Source organism: Passer montanus, unplaced genomic scaffold, assembly GCF_014805655.1.
Source record: "Passer montanus isolate IOZ18808 unplaced genomic scaffold, ASM1480565v1 scaffold29, whole genome shotgun sequence".
NCBI lineage: Eukaryota > Metazoa > Chordata > Aves > Passeriformes > Passeridae > Passer > Passer montanus.
In genome coordinates this window covers 6,486,216-6,504,201 of record NW_024367596.1, presented here as the reverse complement: position 1 = coordinate 6,504,201, position 17,986 = coordinate 6,486,216, and the positions used below count along the sequence as shown (strand labels likewise).

At 42.7% G+C, this 17,986-nt stretch overlaps 2 protein-coding genes across 11 annotated transcripts in view; one reads left to right on the top strand and one right to left on the bottom strand.

Moving 5' to 3' along the window:
• PIK3CA (phosphatidylinositol-4,5-bisphosphate 3-kinase catalytic subunit alpha) overlaps positions 1–14,059 on the bottom strand; it is a 34,294-nt gene extending 20,235 nt beyond the window's left edge. The window contains exon 1 of one of the 4 annotated variants that reach the window (XM_039713425.1): positions 13,700–14,059. The gene's annotated coding sequence lies outside the window, so the exon portion shown is untranslated. Of the gene's footprint in view, positions 1–4,067; positions 4,276–4,647; positions 4,803–6,389; positions 6,528–13,699 lie in introns of those variants that run through there. The other 3 variants (XM_039713422.1, XM_039713423.1, XM_039713424.1) reach the window with 3 other exon arrangements.
• A 215-nt stretch (positions 14,060–14,274) lies between these two features.
• ZMAT3 (zinc finger matrin-type 3) overlaps positions 14,275–17,986 on the top strand; it is a 35,716-nt gene continuing 32,004 nt past the window's right edge. For 2 of the 7 annotated variants that reach the window (XM_039713427.1, XM_039713429.1), the window contains exon 1: positions 14,275–14,437. The gene's annotated coding sequence lies outside the window, so the exon portion shown is untranslated. The other 5 variants (XM_039713433.1, XM_039713432.1, XM_039713430.1 and 2 more) reach the window with 4 other exon arrangements.

The following is a 17,986-nucleotide window of genomic DNA, read 5'->3' as shown; positions in this document are numbered from 1 at the left end:
CTCAGAGGGTTCCAAACCACTGATAACTATCCTCAGCTCACAGATAAAATGAAATACACAAGTTAAATGGCATCTTTTTGATCAGGCAAAGCATGAACAAGGTTCCCTCTCCATATCACTGAATCACATGCCTATTTACATTTCTTAACTGCAAACACAGGCAGAAGCACATCACTGCCACGGCACAAACCAGCACAAAGCCCCCAAACAAACAAGAATATGCAGTCACATGAGCTTCCCTGTCCACAGGAAAACACACACAATGATAGTACAGATGGACACAACCAAATTAAATATTCACAACACAGACTCAGCTTGTACCAGCAGCCTTTTAATTTCAGTTCCACCGTCCTGCTGAGACTCTTCTGAACCATGAGAACCCATTTTCACCCAGCCCAAGGCATGTGTTCTCACTCCTCACCCTGCTGGCACTGGGGCTCCCTGAGCCAACTGGTTACAGGTCAGATGGATGGCAGAGAACAACTCACTTTCCCTTTCTTGTGCTGCCTTCTGTTGCTTTAGCTCCTTCCTGAGATCCCCATGGAGCCAGCCTAATGCAGTCTGCACTGGGGGCTGCCTGACTGCAGCAGGGCTGGGCAAGAGCAGCTGCAAGGATGGTGCCTTGTGCCACTGCAAGGTTTCCTCCCTCCCTACCAGCAACAAAGAAACAGAGGCAGGAATGGGAGACACACACACACCAAAAATGCAAATCCTTTTAGCCAAGCATCTCTTCAAAATAAACATCAGCCTTGGCGTCCTTAAAGAATTCAAACCTTAAATGACAACTCAGTACCTTTTCTTTAAAAACTTGTAAATGGTCCAAATGTGACATTCCAAAATCTACAATTTTGAGAGCAACTGCACCAAGCCAGCAGCTTTTGTTTCAAGCTGGGATACAGACATGTGCTGGAATGGTGCATGCAGTCACTGTGTGCACATTCATTCCACTTGCACATGTAAGCACGCCTCCAGGGTTTGGATTTGGAAAGCAAGAATGTAAACAGAAACAGTTTTCAAGTATAGCTGGCAGCTTGTGTTTCTGTGTACACTTTAAAATCTGGAAAGCTGCCTGGAATAAATAGAATCAATTATGTTCTTCGACAGTAAAAGGACTGTAATTTTAAGGGGATTCTAGAGAGATGTCATTTAAATCAAACTTCAAATGAACACTTCATCACACCTGCAATCCCCGACCTTCTTAAAGCACCTTAAACATTTTTATCCTGCCAAAAGCTTTGGGACATCTGGACTAGCACAAAACAATCTCTAGTTCTGAGATTCCATTCAAAAAGAATAAACATATATGAGGGAAGACAGCAGGAAGATAAACATGCCTTCCATAATACTTGCTTTCAGATATGCTTAGCATATGAATGCTAATTTATATAGGCTATATTCTTAAAGGTTATATAAATAATATAATCTGATACGGATGATATAGTTCCTTATTAAGAATATGATATTCCAAGTTTAGAAAATTTGGTTTCAGTAAACTATGACAGTTCTATTGCCTTACAGATGAAGGCACACTCTGCACATCAGGGGGGCAATCTAGGGGAAAAAAATTATTGTCTACTTTAGCAGAAATAGCCTGTCTGTCATCAGCATAAGTACCTACAGTTAGTTTTGAGGCTCTGCAAGAAGTTCTTCCCTCTCTAAAGTACCAAGTAGCAAGAAATGTAGCAAGCATACAAGGCAGCAAGGAGAGCACTGTGCAGTAATATTGCACTGAAGTATACAGCATGGGATGCTCATGCAGAGAGGCACACACATCCCAGTGACAATCTGCACTGCCGTACACATCAGCCACTGTTTCAAACCCATTCAAAAGCACAGACTGAACACTCGATACAATTTTATCAGCCCACGTTTGAAATTGAATGAGTCATTCAGCAAACTGTTACACTTTAATTGAAGCCCATTAGTTTCTCCAGTCACAAGACAAATCCCATTACACTGTTTGTACAGACAGGATGTAGCAATGTTTTACAATATTTTGTGGCATCTTTGGTATCAGGGAGCTGCTCATTAGGATTTGTGTCTGGATTTGATTTCTTTTCCAGGCAGAAGTTTCCTTTAGACTCCTAGCATTGCCTTCTATTCATTTAACAGTCCAACAATCTATGATCCTGATTTACTGTGCACTCATCTGTAGATTAAATGATTTTCCTGATCCTCTATCGCACTGACAGAAGTATCAATTGCAGGTATGACCCCAAATAAGATTTTATAAAGTACTGTGAAATCCCCAAAACAGAAGCTGTGAGTTTGTGCAAATAAGAGAGTTCCTGGAACAAGAACAACACTTTTCAGAATGCAAGGGACATTTCAACCTTTCTAAATGCCAAAATGTTTTATTCTCAGACAGATCAGGCACTCTGAAACATGAAGAGAACTGGTCAGAGTTTTCTGTCTAATTTTGCTGCTGTCCAAACCTGCTGTGTGGTGACACTAAGACTGCTCCAGACTAGGTATTTTCAGTACTGTCCTTTTGTTCTTCCTCTTTGCCAAGCTGGCACTCTTCCAGAATCCAGGAAGACTAGTACAAAGATGTCTGAAACTGTCCTCCATGCAAACATTATTATACACAGATTTAAGTGGCAAAAATACTGTTTTGTTCAGCACAGAAACCAGCAGACTGTTGTGCTGCAGGCGTGTCTAATTCATACGTATTGCTTTCATCCTTATTTCCCAGAAAACGAGCAGATACCCGGAACTCCTTATCTGATCACAAACAGCAGCCCAGGGGAAGCAAACAAGAGGATTTAACACTGTCAAAAACATCTCAGCATTCAGCTTCCTTCTGAAACAGACATGTATTTCCAAACACTACCAATTTTATTTGTAGTTACTAATTTCTTCCATCCTTCAACACCAGTGCTGAGTACATTTGCCTGATTCTAGACTGAGCTAAAGACCCCTAAAATTATTGGCAACATCTGTAGAATAATAGTACTGCTGAAATATTGGATCTTTTTCTCCTGTGAATGCAAAAGCTCACTAGAAATTAGTGAAAAACAGTTTCAGTTTAGTCAGATATGAGAATATGGGGTGGCTACGTTTCAGAGCTCTTCTCTTTAAAGTTATCTTATATCCAGATTTTTTTTCAGAATACAATATTCTCCTACTGACTCTCAGATACTATGAATAAAATAAATGGTGAGGTCATCCTGAAAAAAGAACTCACTACAAAGTATTTCCCAAGAGGAACTATGTGTGCTATGTTGCTGCAGGATCAAACAGCTGAAACAAACCCAAGATGATCAGTTTAAAAAGATTTACTATTGCTGGAGTATTTTTTTCCTCTCCAAGTGAACCAAAAGACCTTTGTGAATTCTTATTCTGCAATCCCCTTGCTCACCCTCCCCCATCCATGCAGGCACAGTGTTTATAGCTTCCCTCACTGTCTGGGAGCCATGAAAACAGCATCACGAGAAAGAAGCATTTTCAAGTTGCTGGTGACCTCCAGAACTCCCAGCACGACTGTGCCTTCTCCCTAGGGATCCCATGACATACCAAAGGCAGAATATCTGTCCTAGAACATTTTCTTCCAGCTAAAGGCAGAACTTTTTCTCTTTGTTAAACAAAGTAAAGCCGGGAATTAAATTTTCCTTTTTAGTCCAAAATCATTCAGTAATTCCATCCCTAGCTCCACCTCAAAGGACAGGATTTTGTTATTTATAGAGGACTAGTAGTCATAAAGCACAACAAAGAATTAGAAAAGCAACATATCATCTATTTACACTTCACATATCTGCTTACTCATAACTTCAGCAATTAGCCTGGCTTGCTGTGTAGCAGGATGAGAATTACCTTTCCACCTGGCTCTGGGCTGCTCCTCCACATTAGGTCAGTGAGCAGCACCCAAATTCTTTCAAGCCATTTAAATCAAAAGCTTTAAAGTTTGCCAACAAAATCAGAGCAACATGCCATTTTGCACCCATAGAAATAAGATTTTCCTTTCATTACATATTTTTGTTTAATACTACATTTCATATGGCTGACAAACATTGTTTTATGTGAACATCAGGAAGAACAAAAAGCCAAAGCACACCACAAAACCTTACTCTGCTCCTCGCTGCAAATATTAAAGGTTTCAATGTCAGCTTTCACATGCAGTTCTGCTTTTGGAAATTAGTACCAGATGAAGTAAACAAAGGCTTAATGAAACCAGGTTTGAAAAGTAACAAATGCTGGTTATATAACTTTAAAAAAATATATAAAATTCCACTTTAAATAATGCTGTTTACTTTTCTTTCCATGTTTCTTCCCATCCTCCCACCTTCCTGGGATATTTGGAATGCAGACAGTAAACAGGATCTTTAAAAACAGGAAGTGCTGGCACAGAGACAAGGAAGCAGAGCAGAGTTAATCCAGGTGTTCTGCGCTCCAGCCCAGTCTGAACCCCCACCCAACACAAGCAGCTGTGCAGCAGACCTGTAACTCAGATCCAGCGCCTTTCCCCGTGTTGTTCTCCCCAGATTTGTCACCTTGGCTTTTAGAAGTAACTGCTGCAGCACGATGAACCTCCAGTCACACTGAGGAAGAGGAAAGATTTCCTCTCCCCACTGCCCCTACCCAGAAAGGCAGGGAAAGAGCTGCAATAAAACTCCGGAGGCACTGCAGACCTCACACAGTCACACTTACCTCTCTAACACAAGCAACAATGTCAGGAGTGTTCAATTATTAATTCACATTCATCCTTACACAGAAGAGTTGCCCTCTGAGCCCTTTCTTTACTAAGAAGCAGCTGAAAAAGACATCAGACTCAGACTGACTTACAGTATCTTGTTTACTTCCCATGTAACATTTCCTAGGATGCAGTCTGGCAGCAACTTGAAATTGAGATAAAGTGTTTTTGCTGTATTAAGTTACTCCAGACCCTGAAAGCAACCAATGTACAAAACCAGAAAAGCTTTTGCACTGGCAGTGGACAGCACCATTCTTGCATCCTCACAGATTTTTAACAGTAAGCCTAGAACACTGAACTGGAAACAGAAGTTTCAGTTCTGTAATCCAAATATAAATTAGCTTTCCATTTATGCTATCTTTACAGACTTCTGCAGCCAAATAGTACTTAACAGCAGTGTGGGTTTAGTCTGCATGGACTTAATAAATTCAGTTAGCAGAAATCATTATCTTTTATTTACTGGCAAACAAGGATAGCATGCAACTTCATTTTTGTCAGAGGATTTGTAAGGAAGCACGTGCCTCAGCAAAAGCCATGGAAGTAGGTTGTTTTATTTTTCTCTTTGTTTAAACTCCTCCACTGAAAAACTCAAACAATGCTTTCTCCACTCAGCTGCTCCTTAGCTCCCCTTTCAAAACCATTTGTTGAGCGAAGGAAGTTTGTAGCAGAGTTAACACAAAGGCACAGCCACTGTAATGAAAAAAACTCAATTCTGCAGCTAAATACACTTGTCCTATAAACAGCTGAAACTCACACAGTTCTTAGCAGGTTATCATATAAAAGACACATGGAATAAGAGAGCAGCAAACAAACCCTGCCCTGTGGAAGCTGTTGTCTACTACCACAAGCTACAATCACAAGAAAATACCACAGCTTTTCAAGGGTCAGTCACAAATGAAGTCCTACTCCCTATCACTTGTCTGTAATACAGTCAATGGTGATTAACTAAATATTCATTTGGCAGTAGATTATAACCCTGCTGAGAGGTAAACAGCAACAGTTTTCCATAAAATATTTTCAGCGGACCAAGACTGTCCTGCCTACCCCCCACACCAAGAGGGGATAATATTCATCTGCAAAGAATTTGGTAACACTAATTGCTCCCATCAGGCTTCATCTCCACAAAGGTCACAGACCACACTGGTGTATTGCACCTAAGCACACAGGACAACTGGACCTTCTATGTGAAACAACATTGCAAGACTAAATTCCCTATTTTGTAAACCCACCTGACTGCTTCATGTAAGTTACAAAGAAAAAGCTTCTCTGAAACCTCAAGGAGTGTTTATTCTCATTGCAGCTGTTGATCCTGTTTGAACAGCACTTTTCTCTGCATTTACAGGTTGGATACCACAGTTGTGATGCTCAAGACATCAAAACATTTGCATTTGTTTTCAAAAAGTGGAAACAAACATGATCCACTGTGACTGTGTGTCAGTAAGCCCTGCATGCTCCAGCCTGAAGCACAAAACCAGCTCTGGTAAACTGGGACATGGTTCTTCAGCATCCTTAACCAAATGGCTATCACTCCTGTACGTGACTGTTAAAGCATCTGTTATGATTTGATGTTAAAGTTCCCTGCAGAAGTTAGGCTGCAAATGAGACCAAACGCCTGCTCAACGATATCAACATTATTCTGCCACATTAAGTGTATGAGGGAAAGAGGAGAGAGAGAGAGAGAGGAGGAGAGAGTCACCACCATGGATCCTGTGGTCCCCCAGTGCCCTGGGCATCTTCACAGTGGTGGTACAATCCCACGTGGTTCACTCCCAGTCAGCTTCAAACCATCCCTCACTAGCATGAGATGTTTGAGTGGTTTTTGGCACCTCATTAGCATGAGAGGTGAGAGTGGGTGTGGTCTCACCACGCACATGGTCAGGTCATATTTTTGTGGCCATTTAAGGTCTGCTCTGTGGGTCCTACAAGGCACACATCCCCCAAAACCAAGAATCCTTTTTGTGACCCCACTCCTTGGCTTGTGCAGTTACACACCCCAACGGAGCATTGCTGTGAAAAGCACTGCCCTTGGTCAGAACTGAAACTCTTCATTTTTGTGGCTCATGCAGAGGCAGCTCTGGTGTTTCTGCAACAAGTTTCACTACTGAGCAAGTGTTTAAAGCAGATGCTGGAAATGTTATTACCCCTTTCCTTACAGCATCTGCTTTGCAAACCATGTTGTGCAACACAAGCACAGTAAGCATGGGGCTACTGAGACATGACGCTGTGTGCTGTGCATCCCTTTCTCCTCTACTTCAAGCTGTAACCCAAATTGTTTCTCTAACAAGGTCGACGTACCAGCAATTTGTGGTTGATGCATCAGAAAGAAATGGCTAGTGTTTGTCTAAATAGATAATGTTTGTAGTGAACATGAACTTCCAAAGAAGTGACATAAGCTCATAGGTATTTAAGCAGTGACTATCAGCCACATCTCTGCAGTATTTAAGGGCTTCCCAGCTGCCCAGTTTAGAAAGTCACTTTCATATCCAGATGAAATGGCTTGAGACTAAGACACATGCAGCCTACTACTATAATCATAGCTATGTAAGAAGGACATATTAAGTTGAAAGGACTTTATTTAAAAAAAAGCCAAAAAGATACTGGTAGTAATCAGTCACTGGTCTTGAGAGAATTTTACACATTTACACACAGAAGGAAGTATTTTTTAAATACATGGATGGCTCTTTGGAAACATTTCATTAATGTTTTCATAGGTGTGTGTATATTCAAAAAGACTGAAATCAGCTTTCAGCCTGGTGAAGTTTAACCATGGAATAGAAGACCACAAAAGCTCAAGTGTTTTGGATTTAATTTCCACCCATTAAAAAAACGGCAATTAGGGAAGCATATCTATCTTGCAAAGCATCTTTTTTGTTGTTTAAATAAATGCCTGCTCACATACCAGGACAACAAGAGACTGGAATATATAATCATGGTTACACTTCCCATATCACCCTGAAGCTGTTTGTGATACTGCACTATCTGCTGAGGTACAATGAAAAGCCTGGAAAAGAGGTGATGAAAGAAGACCTGAAGAGCTGGATTACAAAGCACTTTGACAACATATTTAAGAAGTCTCCATAGTCAGGAATAGGTTTTGCTACCCTTTTCTTCATGTATAAACTGCCATTTTATTGCCTGTTGACTTCTGTTTTCATCTTTATCTCTTGGTGGCAGTTTTTGCCATCACTCCTGAACTGTCAAAACATCCCAAGCTGGAGCTATCTGAGATCAAGGCAGTGCTGCTGAGCAGTGATAACAGCATCAGAACCTTATCCTCCATTTCAGAGCAAGCTGAAGAGGAAGGCGAGTTATTAGAATTTTAGATGTTCAACCTTGGTTGAACACAAGCAAAAGAGTTAATCTCTACCCTCTCAAATAAAATGTTAAAATCAATTTAAGGCCTTTCTTTTAACCAGCAATCTTTTATCCAAAACTTCATGTAACTGTATAAGTTTATCCTCTCCAATTACAGCATTAGAATTTCATATATTACAATTTTACACTATAACACAAATGCAATTTATCACAAACCAATCTTTGTAAAAAACTTGCTAGAATGGCAGTGGAACTCACAGGCACATCCTCAATTATACATCACCATCAAAACCATTCCAGATGTGTGGTCATTGCTTAAAAATCAGCTCTTAAACACCAGAGGCTTCCCTGGGAGAAGTGCTCTTTTACAGTACTTAACACCTTAAAATTGAAGATTTCAGAGGTGACAGCATGAAACTGCATGAAGATAAAGCACAATATATTTATCACTTCCCTCCCACCAGAGGAGACTGCCTTGATAAACTGGTAAGTAGAACTGGTTGTTCAACATCCACAAAGGCAGAAGAGCAATTTTCAGTGTTATTAGTATCACTTCCACTTTTACTACTAGTCACAGCATTTCCTGATTATTCTGCAAAGAGCTGGGAATATAAATAAAAGAATGAAGACTAAGTGCTATGTTTTAGAGTCTAAGCAGTTTAATGACACCACAGGCATATTCTGGAGTATTTGGAATGCTAGTTTTGACTTCCCTTTTCCCAGAGGAAGTTAGCTCTATCTAGAAACTTCTTATGTTAGCACTATTAACTTCCATCTTTCAAACCCTGCCTGTAGTCAAGAGCCAAGTTAAGTGTTTTCCAGATTTAATGAAAAGTATCTTAATGGCACAAGCACTGAAGCTGGATTGTAACATTCCTCATCACAGAAAGCGTATTTATTGAGTTTTGTCAGAACTGAAATTGAATAGTTTGAGAAAGAAACAATTCCTCTCCACCCTGCCTGCCTGGTAAACAGTCCTTTACCCCTCTGCTCATTCTCCCTCGTTTGCACTTGCATTTTCAAGCATTCTGTATTTAGTTTGCCAGTGTCTTTGAAGAGATCAATCTCCTCACTTTTCCAGCAAGTCAGATGCCGAAGTCCCAAGGTACTGGAAATTTTATTCTATTAGATTCAGATCACAGAACAGGCATGTACTTCTACTTATGGCTGATTAGTCTCAGATGAAATGCTGAATCTTGAATATTTTCCTTTCAGTAATGTTCAAAGTTTCTTGCATTTTGAGGATGTTCAAGAATTTTTTTCTTTGTTGATTGGTGATAGCTAAGAGAAGGAACGAGGTTGCAACAAGGAGTAATTTCTTTGTTCAACAATTTAGTGTCCTCTACAAGGATCCACAGCTAAAGAGCTGACAGATAAGGACACTTTTCCAAGACAACAACTGTAATTTCACCAGAAAAGTCATGTTTTCGAAAGGAGTGGGACCTAATTTAACAGCAAGAGTTAAAAATCAGGAACAGTCTTGAAACATATTGGGCAAGAGTCATCATCACCATTAACTGCTAGATTAAGTATTGGCAAAAGACTAATGAGTATGAAAAAAAAAAGAAAAGCAGTAAAGTCTTAATCAGATAAGTTTTTTGACATGTTGTACAATCTTGGAGGCAACCATCCAGCTTTCTCTCTTTTCTGTTGGAGAGAAAATAACCCAAGGGATGTTTCTCTACATTTTGTTCCCTTAGAAAAGGGTCAGAATGTACAGATTAATCACAATAAATGTGACTCAGCTGACTCAAAATTTCAGGGAATTTACAGTCAGTCTTAGTCAATTCAGTAAGTCTTCTGTGTTCAACAAATATGCTTTGTGGTTCACAACCCTCAAAAGCTACACTTGGAAATGTTTCTTTACTCAGAAGGTGTAGGCAAAACTGCCAAGGTTTTCTGCATAAAAATCCACGAAGGTAAGTTAATTAAAGCAACTGTGTTAACGAGTAGACAAAAACCCCAAACCCCAGTGTCTTTGGGATTTAGGATTTCTCTAACTCTCCACTGGTGAAAAGCAACAGGACATGAAACCAGAGATCACTGAAGCTGTACGTTTGACCCAGCTGTTTGTTCTTAAACTCGACTGAAGCAGCCACTTCACTGCTGCAAGCCAAGCAAAAGCTTCACCAGAGCTCCATCATTTTCCTGTTCAACTTGATAGAGGTAAGCTGCCCACTTAGAATTTAGTTTTTACATTTCTGGAGCTCAGGTATGTGAGCAGAGTTTTCCAAAGACAGACTATAACCATTCCCAGGGAGTTTCCCTAGCAGACATAATTGACCAAGTGCTTTTATCCCCTGCTTTGCTGGCTTTAAGAACACTGGAAATAGAGAACAGGTGATGATGTCTACTGTCCCTCACATTTCTTCTTTGAAATACACAGGCCTCTTAGACTGCCTTGCACAAAATCTGTGTCCAGAACTAACTAGAAAAATACTTTTCTAGAACACAAGTGTAGATACATGCCACATATAAATATATATTATAAATATATAATATAAATTTAAATATATGTGCTGCAAAATCATTAAGTATTGCTTAGACTGAGAAGTCAGATCCCGAATTACATAAACTGTACTCAGTCTGCTGCATTTCTAGATGACTACAAGTTAATGTACAGGATTTATAAAAATGCCTCTTTTCCTTCTTCAAACCAGTTTAATTCCCCCTACCCCCTAGCTGGGCTTGGTTTTGTGCTGGATTTTTTGTTTGTTTGATTGATTGTGTGGGTTTGTTTGTTTGGATTTTGTTGAAGTTAATACTATACCAGTGCTGCAAGAGCAAAAAAACAACCCCGCAGTTAATACTCAGAGTATTATTTCTGGTTCATTTAGCACTTCATTATCCATTCAAAAATAGATCTGTAGAACAAATTCAGTTGGGAGGAACCTCTGGAGGTTATCTTGACCAACTCTGTAATCAAAACAAATCACATACATTTGTTGTCCAATTAAATATAGAGAGAAACAAATCTATTCTCCCCACTTGGTCCCATTTGGATTAGCATACTACAAAGAGACAATTGTAACAGAATTCTTTGCCATGACACATTCAACTTCAAAAGCAAAAGAAAATTCCCATCCAGTTTTAGCATAAATATTTTTGTGGCCCCTTCTAGTCATAGCTACAGACAGGCATCATCCCCTTGGAGCAGCTGGATGTCTGGCTTTTTAAAAGGATGAGACTAAACTCCCACAAGCACGGAATGCAATGCATAAAAAGCTGCAAACCCCCCAAACCTTAGCTCACACTAGAAGCCACATCTGTTCTCCAGTTAGCCAATGTGCAAACTCTTATCCTTTCCCTCCAAGTGCTCCCCCTCCAACGCCATCACACGCCAAAAATGCAGATATGGCCCACTTTTTTCTCAGTGGGGAGGATTTACTCGATCTCATATATTTTTCAGTAATTTACAAACCAGTAAGTAGTAAGACAAAACTTAGTTCTGTAATGGTATTTGAAGACTAAACTAGAAAGACAAGTTTTGCAGGATTATTTTTATCCACTTATAAATAACAAAATCAGTCTGTGCATCACTATTGAAGTTAAAACAAAGTATCTTAGCTTCCTCTCACCCAAACACAACACTCCTCAAACGTTCTATTAACTACAGTCTTTGTTAACCTTCATTAATGTACTCAACTAGGCAAAGCAAAGCTACATGATACCAGTCTAGAGCTGCTATTATTTCTTGTGTGATTTGGAGCTAATGCATCATCATCCCAATTTCCTCTCCTCCCTAACAGGCAAACAAAACCAATAGCAACAATCTTCCATTAGGAAATGAGTGATATTTGCAAGGTGTTCAGGGTATTCCTGACAACCAGAGAATCTGCACCAGAAATCTCAAAGGTTGCATAATGAGTGGATGTTTTAAGTACAAAACATAAGAAAGCAGTTTTTGCAGACTGCGTGTCAACCTTAAGCTTGTTGTCTAGTAATTTATACATAGTTTTAACTCAGAAGGAAATAAAAGTTATGATGATCACCAAGGTTTTTCCAAGTTGTATCACATATGAGCAAGCCATTAAAAAGCACACCACACACAAAAAACCTGAAGATCTGTGGATCAGGAAGTCCATTCCTTATGCCACAACACCTTTCAAAGGTGTGCTTTTCTTCCAATAACTGGAAACCTCTTGTGAGGTTACTCAGTTTATTTTGTGAGATAGCATGAGGGTAAAGCATGAACTCTTTGCTGGTTGCAGAAATTAATACTCTAAACCTTTGAACAACTTTTAAAAAAAGAGTTATCCAGGAAAAAGTATCCCCCATTTGCTCACAGAAAGCCTGATTATCAGATAAACAGTAAACTAAGTATTGAACCACTTTATGACTTCCAATAAAGCACAATTGCTTTGTAAACAAATCAGCTACACCCCCTTTCCCAAAGAATACTCCAGAAAGAAAAAAAAAAAAAATCCCCAAAAAACTCTCTCAGAGCCATCTTTCATGCAGTAAACACAACAACAAACAGAATAAACTTGTCTTTGATACAGAATGACAACTTGGAGCAGCCAGTTAAAACATTTTGGCATGGATTTGTAGGCTGGGATTCTCCTGCCCTGAAAAAACACTAAGCACTGTCTCCAGGTTGCTAAGAATGGCACCAAGTTAACACCTAGGAAATGCAGGGCATCTCACCAATCAAATTCCAACTGGTGCATTTATTGTCCCAATGCAGAAGTGGAATATTCCATGGATCCCATAGGAATTGCGTGGTTTCATAAATTCCTCTGTGAACATTGTGAGCTTTCTCTACATTGGCTAAAATGCACATAAATTCCTCTGTGAACATTGTGAGCTTGGTTGATGTGAGCTTTCTCTACATTAGCTAAAATACGCTTCTAAATAAGTAACAACTCTGAAAGTTTTCCAGTACTATTCTTTGAGAATAAAGTTATTTATTGTGAAGCTTTAAGTTCACATGGGGCTTTATTTTAGAAGAGCTTTTCCAGTCAGTTCCTCATAGCAGACATTATTAAATCCCATCACCCTGCACATTGGAATATTCCCAGGAACTAACAAAGTTTACACACAAGAGGTGACCTTTGATTATTACATTGCATTATAGAATTGCAGCATGGAAGCAACAAGTATGAGTACACCTCTATAAATTAACTGTGAGATGGAAGAAACTAAAGGATGAGTCAGATCATGATGGGGAAGTTTCTAACTTTATCCAATGTGATAAATTTGAACACCTGGTATAGCTCAAAGCAGGGATGTGAAGGTACAAAGAACTAACAAAACGAAATAGATTTTTTTTTTCTATTAAATTCTACAAAATCTAACTCAGAACCCAATTTACCGCTCCTTTATAAGTTTGCTGCAGAATTAAATCAAGAAAAGCATTATACTCTCTACTGTCTACTTTTAAAATATATATACTTGCCTCCTGTTTGTTCTGAATAGGTACTGCTTATAAAATAATCTTAGCTCCATCAGGCCTTTAGTCAAAAAAAGAAACTAAATATACACAAAAATTATAAAAATTAGAGACATATCCATAACTGCTACAGAAGTAATTGATAGCTTAATAACTTAAGGAGTACTGAAAACAGCCACAAAACCCCCAAAGAAAAACAAGTTTGTGTTAGTTTGGCCAAAGTTTTGCTAATATAGAGTCTACCAAAAAACACACAAATACTGGGAAGAAACAGCAGTTCCATATTTAACATCAGTACAGACCGATCTCTGGGCAGCATAAAAGAGGAATGAAGGTTTTACAGGTAGCAGGGACGAGGCGCTGCTGCTGTCAGCCGAGCGCATCTGGCAGCAGGAGCCGTGTGCCAGGATCCCCACACACCCATCGGGAGCGGCTCTGCTGCCAGCGGCATCACCCAGCCCCATCCCGGCACGGCCGGAGCACATCCACAGCGCACAGCTCCACTCCAGGGGTGGAGACACCCACACTGGAAAACAACAAGCCGCTATTCTTCCTCTCCCGGCTCGCGTCCCTGCCAGCACCCCGAGCGCGGGATGCGGCGGGGGGAGCTCCGCCGGCCGAGCGCAGCCCCGCGGCCCCTCAGCCCCGCGCTGCCGCCCGCGCCCCCTCAGCGAGCGGCGCCGCCCCGCTCGCCTCGGCCCGTGCCTGTGCCCCGGGCGCGGGCGGCAGCGGCGCCGGCAGCCGCTCCCCGACAGCCGCCGCCTCCCGCACGGGAATAACAGGAAGGGAGCGGGGCTGACCCCGGATGGGGAAGGCACCGCCCGCCGGAACGGGAACCGCGGAGGGGGGAGGCGGGCGCGGGGCCGGGGGAACGGGGTGTGCAGGGCAGTCACGGGCTCCTCCTGCCCCGGTTCTTGCCCTGATGTCGCTGACATCCCCGTGCCCTGCAGATCGCAGCTCGTCTGGCCCAATCCTGACCCTTTTCCCCATTTGGACCTCCAGGTTTCTTTACAATCAGCTGCCACTGGCATCCAGTCGCTGTACGTGAGTCCGGTGTTTTGTTGAAAGAGTGGCCCGCTGAGCGAATGCCCGTACAAATGAGAAGTCGAAGAGAAATAACATTGTAAATACGCACTCCCAAGTGGGTGTGGGTTTTCAGGGTGTGAAATGAGAGCGCCGGGCTGGGGTACCTCGGTGAGAGCCAACAAGATGCAACAAGTGAGGGTGGCACTGAGGTGATGACAGGGAGGAGGGACACGGTTAACGTGGGTTATTAATTGTTAAGGCGTTTTGGCAAATCACTCTATTGTCAAGGGGTATTTATCCTTTCAACAGCGGAGATGGCATAAGCAAGTTTTGGAGCCAGGTATGAACATGGTGAGGGCGTTGGTGAATTCTCTTACTTGGAAGAGTTCTCCAAGCCCCACGGTCTAGCATGGGGCCGCATTCGCGGCCGTGGGCAGGCTGAGATGCTGCAGGCAGCACTGCAGTAGGTGGGAGCACCAGCCGTGCAGGGCATGGCAGAACACACCCAACAAACCCAGGGCAGAGCAGGCTGCTGGCAAACTGCCCCTTTGCTGCTTCGGCTCCACATCACCTGCCTCCTGATTCCGACCTGCAGCATCCTTCCCAAAGGGAGCCTGCGAGAGAGCCAGAGAGGGAATTTCGACAAGGGCATGTAGTGATAGGACAAGGGGGATGGCTTTAAACTGACAGAGGGCAGATTTAGATCAGACATTAGGAAGAAATTCTTGACTGTGAGGGTGGTGAGGCCCTGGCAGGGGCTGCCCAGAGAAAGCTGTGGCTGCCCCATCCCTGGAATTGTTCAAGGCCAGGTGGGACAGGGCTTGGAGCAACCTGGGCTAGTGGAAAGTGTCCCTGCCCATGGCAAGGCGGCTGGAATGAGATGGTCTTTAAGGGGCCTTCCAAGCCAAACTGTTCTATGATTCTATGAATCTGACAAATTTTTTTAAAAAGATCTATCAAAAATTAGTAACAATCAGTGTGTCTAACCATTGTATTCCAAGTGGGTTGGCTGACAGCTCCTGTAAAATATGGGTGATGGTTTCAGCCTGTAGTGACTTCTCAGCGCTTCCCTATTCCAACAGAAGGGGAGAAAAATCAACAGAAACTCCACATGCCTTGAAACAGGGTGGCCCAACCACACGGGTGAGGCCTTGGTGGCTCGAGGGGAAATCATTACTCATTTTGGCTACGAGCAGCATGAATAAGAAGATGTTTATATATGCAAATCGGGTTCATTGTAACGCCTGCTATGAAAAAAAAAAAAAAAAGAAGATAATTATTAAAAAAAATAAAAAAGACTAAATGCCCTTGTGCAGAACCGCGGGCCAGGCCTGAAGCAGCGCCCGGAGGGTGTTTCCCCGCGGTGCGCGGGGCTGTCGGCGGCGGCGGCCCCGCCTCAGCCCGGCCCGGCGGCGCGGCCCCGTCCCGCCCCCGCTGCCGTCACTTCCCGCAGCTGAGTGCGAGCCCGAGCCGGGCCCGGCCCTGCGAGCCCCGGTCCCGGTAGGTGCGGGGTGTGCGCGGGGGGCCGGCAGGGCTGGGGTCCGGGCGGTGCCGGGGATGCCGCCCCGGCCGCGTTCCGAGCCGCTCGGGGGACGCGGATGGCTGTCGCTGCCTCTCGGCTGTGCTCTGCGCCTTCCCGGAACGGTGCGGCGGTGCCGTGAGGCTGCGCCGGTTCCCGGGCAGAAAGGGAGCAGGGCTTGTGGTTTTTAATTGCTCTCCAGCCCCCCAGACTGCGAGGCAAGCAGCTTTGCGGGAATGCCTGCGAGGAGTCGGGATTTCCACCCTGGTTTCTGATAGCCCCCTTGACGTGAGGGATGGTTCTGTGTGTCCCCATCAGCCGAGGGTCAGTGCACCTTAAGGGAGAGCTGTGCACGCTGTGTGTGTGTTTGGTGCTGCCTTCAGTCCCTGCAGCGTTATAAAACAACCTGCCTTTCAGGGGGAAGGGTGTAGGCCCAGTCCGTGGCCAAAGGAAACTTTCTGGCACAATTACACTAAGAGATGTCCATGTATTGATAGACGGGTGAACTTGAGAAGAAATGCTTCCTGTCTTGAAGACAGAGCAGTGAAACTCACCATTTCTGCAGCTTTCATCTCTGTTGTTAGTTGCCTCAGCTGCATTTAAAAACCAATTCTGGAACACGTAGATTTCTCACTGTGGTTTTATCTTTTCACCAAGGAAAGTCATGCCGTGCCTTCCCCATCCTTAGCTGTGGGGCTGGAGCAGCTCCTTTCCCGGCTCTGTGCTGTTGTCAGCCGGGGAGGCTGCTCCCCTTTAGGTGGGCATTGCCAGGCTGTGGCACTCGGGTCTCCTCCTTCAGCACTGCCCTTGGCATGCCCTGGTGAAAGGAGGGAGAAGGGCTCTGCACCTGTCCCCCTCTCATCCGCTCAAGGACAGCTGGCATGGGGTGGAAGTGGATCCTGAGCTCTCAGAGCTGCTGTCCTGAGGCACAGTGGCTCCTCAGCTCACCCTGGGAGCTGCAGGTCCTTATCTGCCTTGGGCTGTGCTGGTTGGGCTCCCTGGTTGTTCCTTTGTTGTGTCCTAGGATAAAGATTTTACAGCTTCTCATGTGAAAGGAAATGAGGAGTTAAAAATGTTCTTTTTCCTTCTCCTGGGCAGGGTAGCTGTAACAACCAGCAGCGGAGGATTAAAGGAACCTGGAAATAAGCTGATTTTTTTCTTTCTTATAAATAATACCAGTAAGAGAGAAATGAACATAACTTGAGCAATTTTAATGATTTCAGATCACTGTCAGAGGAAAATCAGAATTACATACATTGCATAAGCCAAATCAAGAAGTCTTACTATGGAAATTGCTCATGCAGTCTTAATTTTATCTTCAGACAACTGCTTACTTTAAGAAACAGTAAATGACCTTACAGTTAAAGATTTTCTATGAATATTACATTGTACCTTTCTCCTGTAGATATAGATCCTGTTTCTTCTTGTATATGTCAAATCCCATTTGTGACAGTTGCAAGAAAATGCAATGCAACAAATGCTCATGCAAAATTAAGCAGATGAATCTCAACTGCCATTTACTGTACATCTCTTTATGTTGCTGTATGAAGTGTTTTGCTATAGTTTACTCTCATTTTAAGGTAAGAGGCCCATTATACTCGTGTAATAAAACTCTGAAATTAGCTGACATGCTTACAGCTTGCATAGTTGATTTAAACTGCCTTGATAGGCCTGTGTTGTGATGTATTTAACCAACATGAATATGAACTTGTTCCATCTGTAGTCCCACAGAAATTAATTAGACTGTCTACAGAGTACTAGTTGAGGAAAATAAAGATAAAAAAGTTGTCTTCTGTTCTGTTTAACCAGGGAGGTGCGTGCTGAAAATAGGAAAGGGGTTAGGTAACACTACAGAATGTACACTGCTGATGGATGATTTGCAGCACCATTCCTGTGTGTCCTCTTCCTTCTTTGTGGTGGATTCCAGCTCTGAAATTTTGCAGAGCCTTTGTGGTGGAGGAATAATATAAACATGAAAACTCATGGTGGCTCTGTTACTGCCTTGAAACATTGTCCCCAAGCCAGTGCATACTGCCTTTTTTAT